Raw genomic sequence first — 13,212 nt, 5'->3', positions numbered from 1 at the left:
TAAGAGTCAAAAACCCAAGTCCAAGGACAAGAAAGGTTTGGGTCACAAACCTAAGTCCCAAGTGGTCAAGCCCACTTATCATAGTGTTCCATTCGATTATGGAATAAAACCAAGGGCTAGGAAGACCATCACCAAGGTCACAAGGGGAGTCACCCCTAGAGTTGATCTTGATGAGTCCCAAATGACCAAGGCTTCAAAGCCCAAGAGGGTCATTAGGAGGGTTGCTAGGGAAGTTATCCCTAGTGAATATTTAGTGAACCCAATGAGCTCGAATAGGTATTGGGTTCCTAGGAGCATCTTCTCTACCCCATAGATGGGTTAGAGAGTGTCAACTCCGATTAGAAGGGTAGTTAACCCAACTTTGAAGAAATTGACACTCAAGGAGCATTTTCAAGGTTTTGAGAACTTTTGAAAATGAAATGGAATTATCATTTACTCCTTTGAAGAGTTAAATGTGCCTAAAGATTGGAAATTTCATTTTAATCTCAATTGGCACAATTGGGAAAATCTAGAGAACTCTTGAGGAAAATGAAACATGCCAAGTTTTGAGGATAAATTTGATCTTTAAGTGGCATGAATTAATCTAGAGTTCAAGAAGTGTCAAAATTAGGATTTTGGCATTTTGGGGCAATCTAGGATTAAATTTGAAGTTAGCCAAGTGGTTAAGGATACTTAGATAGGTAATCTAGGTATATTTATTTATGCTAAATCTTGCCATGATTGTTTGCCCTCACATGTCATGACATCATGTTTAGTTTTATTATCATTTGAAATGTCATGATAATGCTTAGGCTAGTTTTTATGTCATGTTTATTTAAGTTTCAAACTTTATGCCATGACATCATGACATTGGCACATGTTTTCATTTATGATACCATTTTATGCCATGTCATCATCTCTTGCATCATAAACAATGAAATTGATTTAAGGACAAACATATAATTTGATATTGAGATCAAATTGGTGTTTAGAAAATGCATGAGAACTTAGCCTAAGTTGACCTTAACCCATATCTCACATCAAATTGACTTGAATGTGGTTTGATACACCTTAGATGTATGTGAGATATTAGGATCATGAGTTAGGATCAAGGTGCATAGTCCTTGTACCTAGATGACCCTAATTCAAGAAATTAAAGATCATAGGGAAACTTGTGTACAAGTCATGTACATCTAGCCCTAAGATTATGGTCCTAAATTCAAATGGTTTTAAAAGCATTTTAAAATTGATTTGAAAAACCTTGATGAAGCTTTCCTAGTGATAGCATTCATCATTGAACATTGTGATACAAAATTGACTTAACTTTGAACTATTTCAAAGTTTTCGAATTTTGTATCAAAATTTGAAAATGGAAACTATTTTCATATAAAATTATTTTTCCATGATAGTATATGTTATGAGGAATGTATCCTCAAAATTTCACAATTTTTCGAATTTTCTGGAATTTTCTAGGAGTTTCTGAATTTCGGGAAGGAAATCGATCAGACTGCAGTGGATCGGTCCGGGGACCGATCCGGTGAAGTTCCGATCGGTCTGCGGACGATCCAGAGTGTGGATCGGTTGCGCCCGATCCAGTGATTCGATGACGGTAGCTGGTGGAAGGGCGATCGGGGACCGATCAGGCGTACCGATTCTGATTTTCATTTGTTCTGAAATTTCAGTTATGGAAATGGTGTTTTTGGATTTCTAAAGGTTTGGAACTCACAAAGACATTGTTGGTGCAATGGTTAAGGGGGAGTTGACCTTTAGGGGGAGTTCTACCTAATTGTCAAGGGGGAGTTGACTTTTAGGGGGAGTTTTTACTCCTTAAGACTTTTGAGGATTAGTGATATGGGATTATCACTAAGTTGATTGTTGAGTTTAGTATCAAGTGGGAAATTAAGAGTTTCAATGAAAGGTATGGGACTTTCATTAGGAAGAAACTCTTGACCTTGATACCTTCTTTTTCTTTTTGATGTGTGTCAAAAAGGGGAGAGTGTTCATTGGAGAATTATTGGAGAACCCAAGTTAGGTTATCGGGTTAACCTAAGCTAGGGGAAGAATGTCAAGGAATGTTCGAGTAACAACATTGGAATTCTTTTTGATGTGTGTCAAAAAGGGGGAGAATTATTAGAGAACCCAAGTTAGGTTATCGGGTTAACCTAAGGGGAGAATGTCCAGAGAATGTTCAAGAAAAGAACATTGGACATTGGAAGATGATTGGAAAACCTAAGTTAGGTTATCGGGTTAACCTAACTTGATTATGGGTTTTGTCAAACATCAAAAAGGGGGAGAATGTTGGTGCAACCTTAGGTCAAGGTTGACCTGGTTGACCTGACTCGAGTTGACCTGACTCGAGTTGTATTTTGATGTTTGACTTAGGAAGATTGTCGGTGCAACCTTAGGTCAAGGTTGACCTAGTTGAGTTGCATGTTGATGTTTGACACTCGTGGAAGAGTTGTATTCTTGATATGGGACAAGAATAGATGTTTGGGAGATTGTTGGTGCAACCTTAGGTCAAGGTTGACTGGTTGACTGATTCGGGAAAAGTCCAAGTATGGAGACTTGGCACTGGAAAAGTCCAAGCAGGGAGCTTGGCACGGAAAAGTCCAAGTATGGAGACTTGGCACGGGAAAAGTCCAAGTATGGAGACTTGCATGGAAAAGTCCAAGTATGGAGACTTGGCTTGGAAAAGTCCTAATTGGGATGTTAGGCAGGTGAAAGTCACGGTGAGTGAAGCCAGGCGGTCGGAAACTGGTGAGTGAATCCAGGTGAAAATCCTAGTGAGTGAAGCTAGGTGAAGGTGAAAGTCCGGTGAGTGAAGCCGGGATTCGGGAAAATCACGGTGAGTGAAGCGGTGAAAATCCTAGTGAGTGAAGCTAGGTGAATGAGAAAGTCCTAAGCGGGATGTTAGGCGGTTGGAAAGTCCGGTGAGTGAAGCCAGGCGGTTGTGAAATCTGTGAGTGAAGCGGTGAAAACCCTAGTGAGTGAAGCTAGGTGAAAGTCCCGGTGAGCGGGCAAGGGAAAATCCGGATGGATCAAGGGTGATCGGACATCCGGTGATGGGAAGTCAAGTAGGTCATAGGGTTGATCGGATGCTGGTGGGAGAAAAGTCTAAGTGGGTAAAGGGATTGACCGGACATAGCGGGGAGTCCTAGCAGGTCAAGGGGTGACCGGATGCTGGCGCAATGTACCAACAGTCAAGATTGACGGATGTTGGTTTGGACTTGGTTTGGCGAAAACCATGAGTGGATCGATCGGTGATCGATCGGTGATCAAAATATTACGATCGATGCGGTGACCGATCGATAACACATCGATAGCATCTTGTGTGTTAGCGGTCGATCGGTGACCGTCGGTCGTCGAAGCGAGCGAGGCGGGCGAAGAGGGGATCGTGCGGGGCCGATCGGCCTGCTTGATCGGTCCCGGACGTCGGGAGGTTCCTGATCGGTCCATGGACCGATCGACCGATCAGGGAAGGAGGAGAATGGATCGGTCTGGACCGATCACACAGAGCCTGATCGGTCCTGAGACCGATCAGAGGTCCTGACCGATCAGTGGAGCCTGATCTGTCCTCGTCTCGTCCGTTGAGTTATAAAGGGTCGCTCCTTCTTCTCTTCTTCCTTCTTCCTGTTTTTGGAGCCGCTAAGCTTGTTGTTGAGCTGCTTTGAAGCTTCGCGTGAGCTTCAGGCTGGGTCACCTGCTGTTGTAGGCGCTTGGGAGCGGCTGCTTCTTCCAGTCGAAGAGAAGGCAAGAAAGTTTACATTTGTATTGTACTTTATTTCTTGTTTTCCTTGTACTCTTTTCTTGCTGTTGCAAGAAGTTTCTGTGGCGAGGTTTCTCCACCCAGAAGGAGAGTTTTTATTAGCCGGTTTTCCGGGGACTCATCCACCGACAGATTGATTGGGTTTGTCCACCTTACGGACACGCCGAGGAGTAGGAGCATCATCTCCGAACCTCGTACATCGCTGTGTTAAGGTTTGATATTCTTCCTTTCATTTCTAGTTTATTTTTCCGCTGCGCTAACGAATTGTAGGAAGAAACGAGTGATTTGGGGCGGCTATTCACACCCCCCCTCTCTAGCCGAGTACGAAGAGATCCTAACACCTTTGACGACGACCAATCCATGTTAGCTGCTACAAGTTGTAGCAGCTATAAGGATGGTTTCCTGCGAAGTGGTTGATGCAACGTTTCGAAGCAAAGCAAAGACGCTGAATAATTTCAACTATTTTTTTACCAAGCTGATATATTTCTAGGGGTAATATATGCTAGCAATTGTGACTGCCAAAAAAATGACTTACCAAGTGGCTACTCCAACATGTAACAGCTACGCTACAGCCCACTTGGTTGTAGCCTGCAGCCATTTGAACGAAGCGTCATCCCTAAACGTTATAGCAATAATCCTTCTAATATTTGTAGGCTATAACGGTGTGGATTATCAAATTAAAATGAAACGACTTACCATTGCGAATGGAGAGAGATGGTATGCTCTCGCAGCAGCTGCACGATTGAAGACGCCGGTGAAACTTTCCCATCGGGAGCACGAAGGCTGACATCCGACGGACTACGGAGACGGAGGGCGTTGACAGAGGGAGCGAGCGCGGGAGAGAGAGAGAGAGCGGCGAGGGAGAGATTTTAATATTAAACTTTCCCAGCGGCTTGTGAGGTCGGCCGGACGACGAACGACGGAGACGGAGGGAGCGAGAGTGGGAGAGCGGCGAGGGAGATTTTAATTTTAATTTGGGTAATTTCCCACGACGTGATTTTGAACTGCAAACGGGAGGGGAGAGAGAATAAATGGTATATTTTATTTATAGGGAAATCGAGCTGATAATGCCACATTTGTGCGTCGCTCACGGTCGCGCACAGAAGGTCGCCCAGTATATATATATATATATATATATATATATATATATATATATATATATATTTATATTTATTGATCGTTTTAAAAAATTATGTTTAATTTCGTTACTTAAGAAGTCACAATAAATATCAAATCCGATGCATTAAATAAATTTGAGTAAAACATGAAAAATCATCCAGGAAAATAATAAAATATTTAATCCACGTAAAGGTTCTTAAATACCAAAATAATGGACTTATTATTGTAAATAATAAAGTCATTAATTTTATACCACATAACGCAACAACCGATATAATTAAATCCAATACAACAAGTTAATAAATCCTGCACAACAAGATACTAATAATGAAATTTGGAATCAATATGAGTAACAAGTATATATATATAATCATCATATGCTGCGCTGCACTACTATAATTATTTTTAATTTTTTTTTACTAAATATTATAATTCAGTTGGGAAGTCTGAACTTAAGATAAAATTTTTTAAAAAAAAATAGGTTGAAAATTATAACCCAATTGAAAAACATCAACCCTAGAATAAAATCTTTAAAAAATATTTTAATTAATTCTTTTAATCACAAATTTAAAAAAATAATAAAAAAAAATAACAGACAATATCTATTATTTTTTTACATTTTGAATTTTAAAAAATCAATATTTCGATATATAAATCCCTAATCCATGAATATATCCCTTAATTACATTAAAATACTTAGTAAATATTTAAATTTATTTTATTTTAAAATTTTATTTTTACTAAATATTATAATCCAATTAGGAAGTCTAAATTCTAGAGATAAAATCTTTTTTAAAAAAATAACTTACAAATTATAACCCAATTGGGAAGCATGAACCCTATAAATAAAATCTTTAAAAATATTTTAATTATTTTTTAATTCAAAATTTAAAAAAAAATAATTAAAAAGAAAAAAAAGTAAAGCTGATATGCTAGGCGATGCACGCATATATATATATATATATATATATATATATATATATATATATATATATATATATATATATATATATATATATATATAGATATATATATATATATATATATATATATATAATCATTGTTACTCTTAATATCACTGACACGTAACATAAAATTTCTATATATAGAGAGAGAGAATTGATATTCTGTGAGACTACTACTGTGCTCCTCTACATGACTATCACTGTGTGCCTGTGCACGACTATCACTATAGCACCGCTATGTCTCCATTATTTGTATTTTTTCTACTATACAAGCGCCCCATCAAAATTATCTGCCTGTGTCTCCCCTTTCTCTCTCAAAAACTCAAACATTTCGAACCCTTCGTCTCCCCTTTTCCTCTCAACAATCCAAATATTTCTGAACCCTCCTCCTTCGAGCTCCCTCATGCCACCCTTCACCGTTTTTGCCGATCAACTCCCTTAGTGCAGACTCACCATGTCTGCTTGCGGCTGTTCATCTGCATCTATGTGTCTATATTCTGTTATCTATATTTTAACTTTGCTCCTGCATCATCTTAAAGTTTAGGGTTTAGCACGTTGTAGCAACTATAGTTCCATAGCTATTACAATGTTCTTATTCCAGGAACCATTGTAGTAGTTACGATTTGGTAGCTACTACAATGTGGAAACTCTAAAATAAGAACATTGTAAAAGTTATAATTTGGAAGCTACTACAACGCGAAAACCCAAAAATATGAACATTGTAGTAGCTATGAAATCATAATTGCTACAACGTTCAGGTCACACTACGTTGTAGCAGCTACGATTTTGATATTATTTATAATCTTATTCATGAACATAGTTTAATCAAAATATACTAGTTGAATATATATATATATATATATATATATATATATATATATATATATATATATATATATATATATATATATATATATATATGTTGTGTGTGTGTGTGTGTGAACATTTCTAACCCTTCGTCTCCTCTTTCATTCTCAATAACCCAAATATTTTTGAACTCTCCTCCTTCGAGCTCCCTCATGCCACCCTTCACCGTCTTCGTCGATCAACTCCCTCAGTGCAGACTCACCGTGCCTGCTTGTGGTTGTTCATCTACATGTATGTGTTTGTATTCTACTATCTATCTTTTAACTTTACTCCTGCCTAATCATAGAGTTTAGGGTTTAGCACGTTGTAGCAACTATATTCCATAGCTATTACTGTAACGACCCGGCCCTTTGGCCTCTTAGGCAGCTCTTGTGGCGGCCCAACTGGCGGCCCTTATATCGTCGGCCCATTTGGCGACCTCTCATGTCGTCGACCGACGACCCTTTGGTCGTGCCATTACTCACTAGGACTTTCCACCCCTGGCAGTGAATTTTTGCCTCCCCCAGGATTCGAACTCTAGACCTCCAGGCTTAAGTACTAGAGTTTATGAATCCTGGTAGCCAAGTGAGCGGGACTTTCCACCCCTGGCAGTGAATTTTTGCCTCCCCCAAGATTCGAACTCTAGACCTCCAGGCTTAAGTACTAGAGTTTATGAATCCTGGTAGCCAAGTGAGCGCCGCTCACTTGGCTACTAGGATTCATAAACTCTAGTACTTAAGCCTGGAGGTCTAGAGTTCGAATCCCGAAAGTCCTAGTGAGTAACGGCACGGCCAAAGGGTCGTCGGTCGACGACATGAAAGGTCACCAAATGGGCCAACGATATAAGGACCATCAGTTGGGCCACCACAAGGGCCACCTAAGAGGCCAAAGGGCCGGATCATTACAATAAAAAGGCGCCTTTTTATTATAACGACCCGGCCCTTTGGCCTCTTGGGCGGCCCTTGTGGCGGCTCAACTGGTGGCTCTTATGTCGTCGGCCCATTTGGCCACCTCTAATATCGTCGACCGACGACTCTTTGGTCGTGTCGTTACTCACTAGGACTTTCCACCCCTGGCGAGTGGATTTTTGCCTCCCCCAGGATTCCAACTCTAGACCTCCAGGCTTAAGTACTAGAGTTTATGAATCCTGATAGCCAAGTGAGCGGCGCTCACTTGGCTACCAGGATTCATAAACTCTAGTACTTAAGCCTGGAGGTCTAGAGTTCGAATCTTGGGGGAGGCAAAAATTCACTGTCAGGGGTGGAAAGTCCCGCTCACTTGGCTACCATGATTCATAAACTCTAGTACTTAAGCCTGGAGGTCTAGAGTTTGAATCCTGGGGGAGGCAAAAATTCACTGCCAGGGGTGGAAAGTCCTAGTAAGTAACGACACGGCCAAAGGGTCGTCGGTCGAAGACATGAGAGGTCACCAAATGGGCCAACAATATAAGGACCGCCAGTTGGCCCACCACAAGGGCCACCTAAGAGGCCAAAGGGCCGGGTCGTTACAATAAAAAGGTGCCTTTTATTGTAACGACCCGACCCTTTGGCCTCTTGGGCGGCCCTTGTGGCGCCCTGTTACGCTCCGTAAGTATACGGAAATGACGCAAGTAATATAAAAGATTATCGTATCCACAGGGACTGGAATAAGCACTAGAAATGTCTCAATGCGAATTAGCTAAACAACTATCCAATCGTTTCAAATGCAAAGTGAAGGTAAACAAATCTAATATTATAGATCTACAAACAAGAGTTTAGTGTTTTGGGTTATGATAAGGGAGATTCTAGGAGTTTCGGTTTCTTTCTAAGATTTCTTGAATGTAAATGGTTCACCAATTCTTTTCCCTCAATTGTCAAACACTTGTAGAAAGTTGTCGGTTCTCTCTTGCAATAGATAACCGGCTAAGGACCGAGAAATGTATCTAAATATGATCAATTAGATGTGAACATACGTTGTCCTTACACAGAAGCGCACCTATTACTATGCCTTCCTCGGATATCAACATAGAAGCCCACAACTTATTAATCTATCAAGATACAAGAAACTAATCACAAATTCCATCCTACTCTCTTGAATATTTCTATTTCCTCTTCAAGATTATCTCTCAAACGTCCTTACACGGGCTTGCACCTGTCACGTGGATCCCTCGGATGATCGAGTGAGAGTTTATTTCTACAAAGTCCACAAGAAATCCAAACAATCAATCAAGAATGAGAATTAAGCACAAATCACCATTAATCATTCAAGATCTAATTGATACAAGCAAGACAATGTCATTGAAACAAGAAAATGGCAATCCATAAGAGATTACATCAATCCATCATACAAATACTCCCTTAATCCTAGAATACAAGATCTACTCCATGAATCGAGGAAGAATATCCGAAGAAATGAAGATTACAAGCATTTCTTAAATCCCCAATCCAAGAAACCAAGAAAAGGGGGAAAGAGAAAACTTATCTACGAAGAAGTCTCGTCTTCGGATCCAATCCTCGCTCCGGAGTCGAAATCGTCAAGAACTCCCTTAGAATCACCCAGAAATCCTCCCAAGAATGGAAGGAAATCACCAAATCTTGCCTTCTCCCAAAGGGGGAGAGATCCCCTTTCAATTCATGAAGGAGGGTTTAAATAGAGGAGGGAATCGGGCGCCACACGGCCCCGTGACACGGCCGTGTGAGATTCACACGGCCATGTCCAGTTCCTTCTCTGCCAAAGCTGCACGGACATGTGACTCACACGGCCAGGACCCTTCTGCTCTCTGGAAATACTACACGGCCATAATCTTCACCAATTTCGACTCCTGTGTACAGAAAATGCACAAAAAGCATATCTCCGAACCAAAAGAGTAAATATGCTAAAAGGAAAGCTGGAAGTATAAAAATGCATAGATCAAGCATGCTCAAAGTATGAAAATGTGCGTAAAAACATGCGTAAAAGAGTATACAATCTACGCACATCACACACCCTGACTTAAACCTTTGCTTGTCCTCAAGCAAAATGCCGCAGTCTAAATTCATATGTTCTACAATACATTCATAAAACCTAGTGCACTTTCCTAACTCTATCAAAAAGTTTCATTAACAAGCATGATCATAGAAACAAGTAAAGTATGGTTCAAGCATAAGAATCTTGTGCACAGTGTAAAAGTAACTCAACACCCTTCAAGTTTCAATCCATGTCCTAGTCAAGTCGTCATCAAATTTGAATTCCTAGTTTTTCCAGTGAAAGACAAGTAACCAGTGATAGGCACTTACTCACCATTCACTTGGTTCATATTTCTCAACTAACCCAAGGTCTCAAAGGTGTGCTCAATCTCAAGGGAAGCTAAGCAGTCATTTCCCCAGTAACCTAACTCGGTCTCAAAGGGGTGACTTGCTAGATTCCACTCATGACAACTGTTTTTTATATCCTTTTTTTTTTTATAAGTGTTTGCATTGTGCAAAACTTATTCACAAATGCACTTTTAGCACACATGTTGGGATATTTTGATTTTTCCAAATGAGCTTTAATGATTTGAGCCTCATCCAGTAACCAAAATAAAAGTTGAGAAATCACCATGGAAACCAAGTACTAGCAAACAAGATGAATCATGACTATTTCAATGACATCAACTATTCAAGCATCAAGCACAAGTGTAGTGAAGATAAAATCCTTAAGGTTGAACCAAAACTAAAACTCATAACCATAAGATTCTTAGCTTATTAATGCTTCCCAAGATAGAAAAAAGAACTACACAAAGTTTACTACTAGCATCATTCGAACATCATGAATCAAGACAATAATCGTGCTAACATTTCACTTGAATCCAAGAAAGCATATAAGTGAAGATTTGATGTTCTCAAAATGTATGCCACAAAAAATCAAAACAAAATGCAAGACATAAGCAAAAACAAAAACAAACAAAATAAATCAAATGCATCATCCCCCCAGACTTAAACTTTTCATTGTCCCAATGAAAACTAAAAACAATGTGGAGGAGATTTTAAGAGAAGTTACCAAGTGATGAGCTCCAAATGGTTGACATTCATGTTTTTAAAGATACTCCTCCATCCAATACTCACATTCCTCCACAACTTTGAATTCTACAACAATAAGATAGACAAGAAAAATTAAGTAGAGGATACATGTTTATTATAAAGAGAGAACTAAAGACATAAAAGAAAATAAGGAAAATAAACTTGGGTTGCCTCCCAAGAAGCGCTTGTTTAAGGTCATTAGCTCGACCACCTCATTAGATTCATCTAAATCTTGCTCTTGGAGGGGTAAGATATTTTAGAACCCTCCTACCAAGGGCTCTTATTATGGAGGGAGCTTTCATCAAAGGAGCTACAAAGTAAAGTATAACTCTCTCCATCTTCGTCTTCTTGGAAATTTTTTCAGGTGGTCGAAGACGGTTCAGATTGAGCTTCCAATTATTGGCCCATGTGAAATCTGCACATCCAAAAGAAAAACAAATCTCCCACAAGCATGTTATATAGTATAGAACTAGAACCATATCAAGATAAGATGAATAAGTAATAAAAACTGAATCACATCCAACAAAGTCAATTATAGGTACCTCCATAAAGTTTTCCAAAAGATCACAAGAAATACTAACCTTACTTTGCTGAGAAATACCTGAAATTTATAAACATGTAGATGTGACTTCCTCTGAATCAAATGATGGTGCTGGCTCTAGCTTAGGTGTTGATGATATCAATGATGGTGATTCTTGAGACTCTGCTAGCTCTGCATAAGTCCCTACACATTGTTCCACAACATGATCAATTCTTAAAACCTCTAAGGGTTGTGTTGACAAAGGTGGTGATCCTTGAGATGCTGCTTCCACAACACAGCTCCCTACACATTCTTCCATATCATCATCATCAACACATACATCAAAAAATAAACTAACATCTATGTCCTCAATAGGAGAATCAATAACAAGAGGATCAATAACTTCACTTGCAGTTTTAAGTTGATCTACCACATCACATTCATCATCTGAAAATTCAATATCACTATAACACCCTATAAAATTTTTAGGTAGATCTGAAAACTTATTTACCACTGCATTATCAATAAAATCCTCATCTGAAAAATCCTCATCTTCATATACATTCAAAAATATGCACTCAACCATATTAGTGTCACAGGATTTGCCGAAGTCTTTATTTTCATTGACCCCCACTAACCTTTGTGGAAAAGGAACCCTTAGTGAAGGTCCTGGGAAAGACTGAACTTCCTTTTTCCCAAATTCCCTTTGATCTTTTGGAGGAGGTCCAACTTGCTTATCTAGTGTTGGTGTAATTAATCGTTGAGGGAAAGGTACTTGTGGCCTTTGGGAACTTCCTAGAGAAATGGAACTGAGTTCTTGGGAACTTCCTAGAGAAATGGAACTGAGTTCTTGTGATCTTCTATTATTCTTCTCCTCAATTCTAAACATGTCATTCTTCAGAAGTCCTTCATGATTTTTGCCACTTCTCAACCCAACATCATCACACTTTTCATTAGATCTTGACTGTGTAGGAGGGGGATCTTCTTTAAACCATTTTGAAACAATACTATCAAGCTTTGCCCCCAAATGTTTGAACTCCTCACTCTGTGACTTGTGAATTTCAACATTTTTAGGTGATTGAATTTCATTTTGTTTGACAGGCTCTCTTACATTTATGGCTTGCACTCCTTGAATATCTGAGGGAAATTCCATCCAACTTTTGTTCGACCATTCATGGAGGTTCAATGTCACTTGATCAATTAATGAATAAGCTTCATCTACACTTTTGTCCATAAAAGAACCTCCAGCTGATGAATCCAATAAAATCTTGTCTGAGAAAGAAATTCCCCCATAGAATATGTGCAAAATCAACCATTTTTCAAAACCATGATGAGGGCACTGTCTTTGAAGACTCTTGAATCTATCCCATGCTTCAAATAATGATTCTCCATATGTCTGAGCAAAATTTGTTATGCAATTCCTCATATACACCGTTCTACTTGGAGGAAAAAATGATTCAGAAATTGCTTCTCCAATTGTTCCCAACTTGTGATGCTTTGAGGACAGAGAGAATATAGCCAAGTCCTTGCTTTATCCTTGATACTGAAAGGAAATGCAATTAATCGAACTGCATCTACTGATACTCCTTCACATTTCACCAAATCACAAATTTCTAAAAATGTTTCAAGATACAGATAAGGACTTTCTGATACTTCTCCTCCAAATTTGTGACCTTGTATCATGAAAATTATCTCTGGGTCTAGTTGGAAACTTTCTGCTTCAATTTGAGGTTGCACAATGGGAGATAAAAATCTTGCAGAAAAGGGTGTAGAAAAATTTCTCATGGGCCTGCTTGACATGTTAGTGCTCATGGATATTCAAGAAGAAAAAGGAAATTATCAAGAATCAAAATCAAGAAATAAAATGCAATATGAAAAGCAAGAAAGAAAATGCAGAATTTAAATTGCAAGAAAGAAAGTGCATAATGAAAACAAGAAAGAAAAGATAAAAGGAAAAAAAGAAAAATGTCTAGAATAATTCATATGCTAAAAATTACAAGA

At 38.9% G+C, this 13,212-nt stretch overlaps 1 non-coding gene across 1 annotated transcript; it reads left to right on the top strand.

Moving 5' to 3' along the window:
• The first annotated feature begins 12,533 nt into the window (after positions 1–12,533).
• Positions 12,534–12,639, top strand: LOC122028452. Its single transcript, XR_006124821.1, has one exon. It is a non-coding gene; the product is annotated as a small nucleolar RNA R71 (small nucleolar RNA).
• The last annotated feature ends 573 nt before the right edge of the window (positions 12,640–13,212 follow it).

This window comes from Zingiber officinale, chromosome 10A (assembly GCF_018446385.1).
Source record: "Zingiber officinale cultivar Zhangliang chromosome 10A, Zo_v1.1, whole genome shotgun sequence".
In the NCBI taxonomy this organism is placed as follows: domain Eukaryota; kingdom Viridiplantae; phylum Streptophyta; class Magnoliopsida; order Zingiberales; family Zingiberaceae; genus Zingiber; species Zingiber officinale.
The sequence above is the reverse complement of the archived record's forward strand: the minus strand, read 5'-3'. Positions and strand labels throughout refer to the sequence as shown.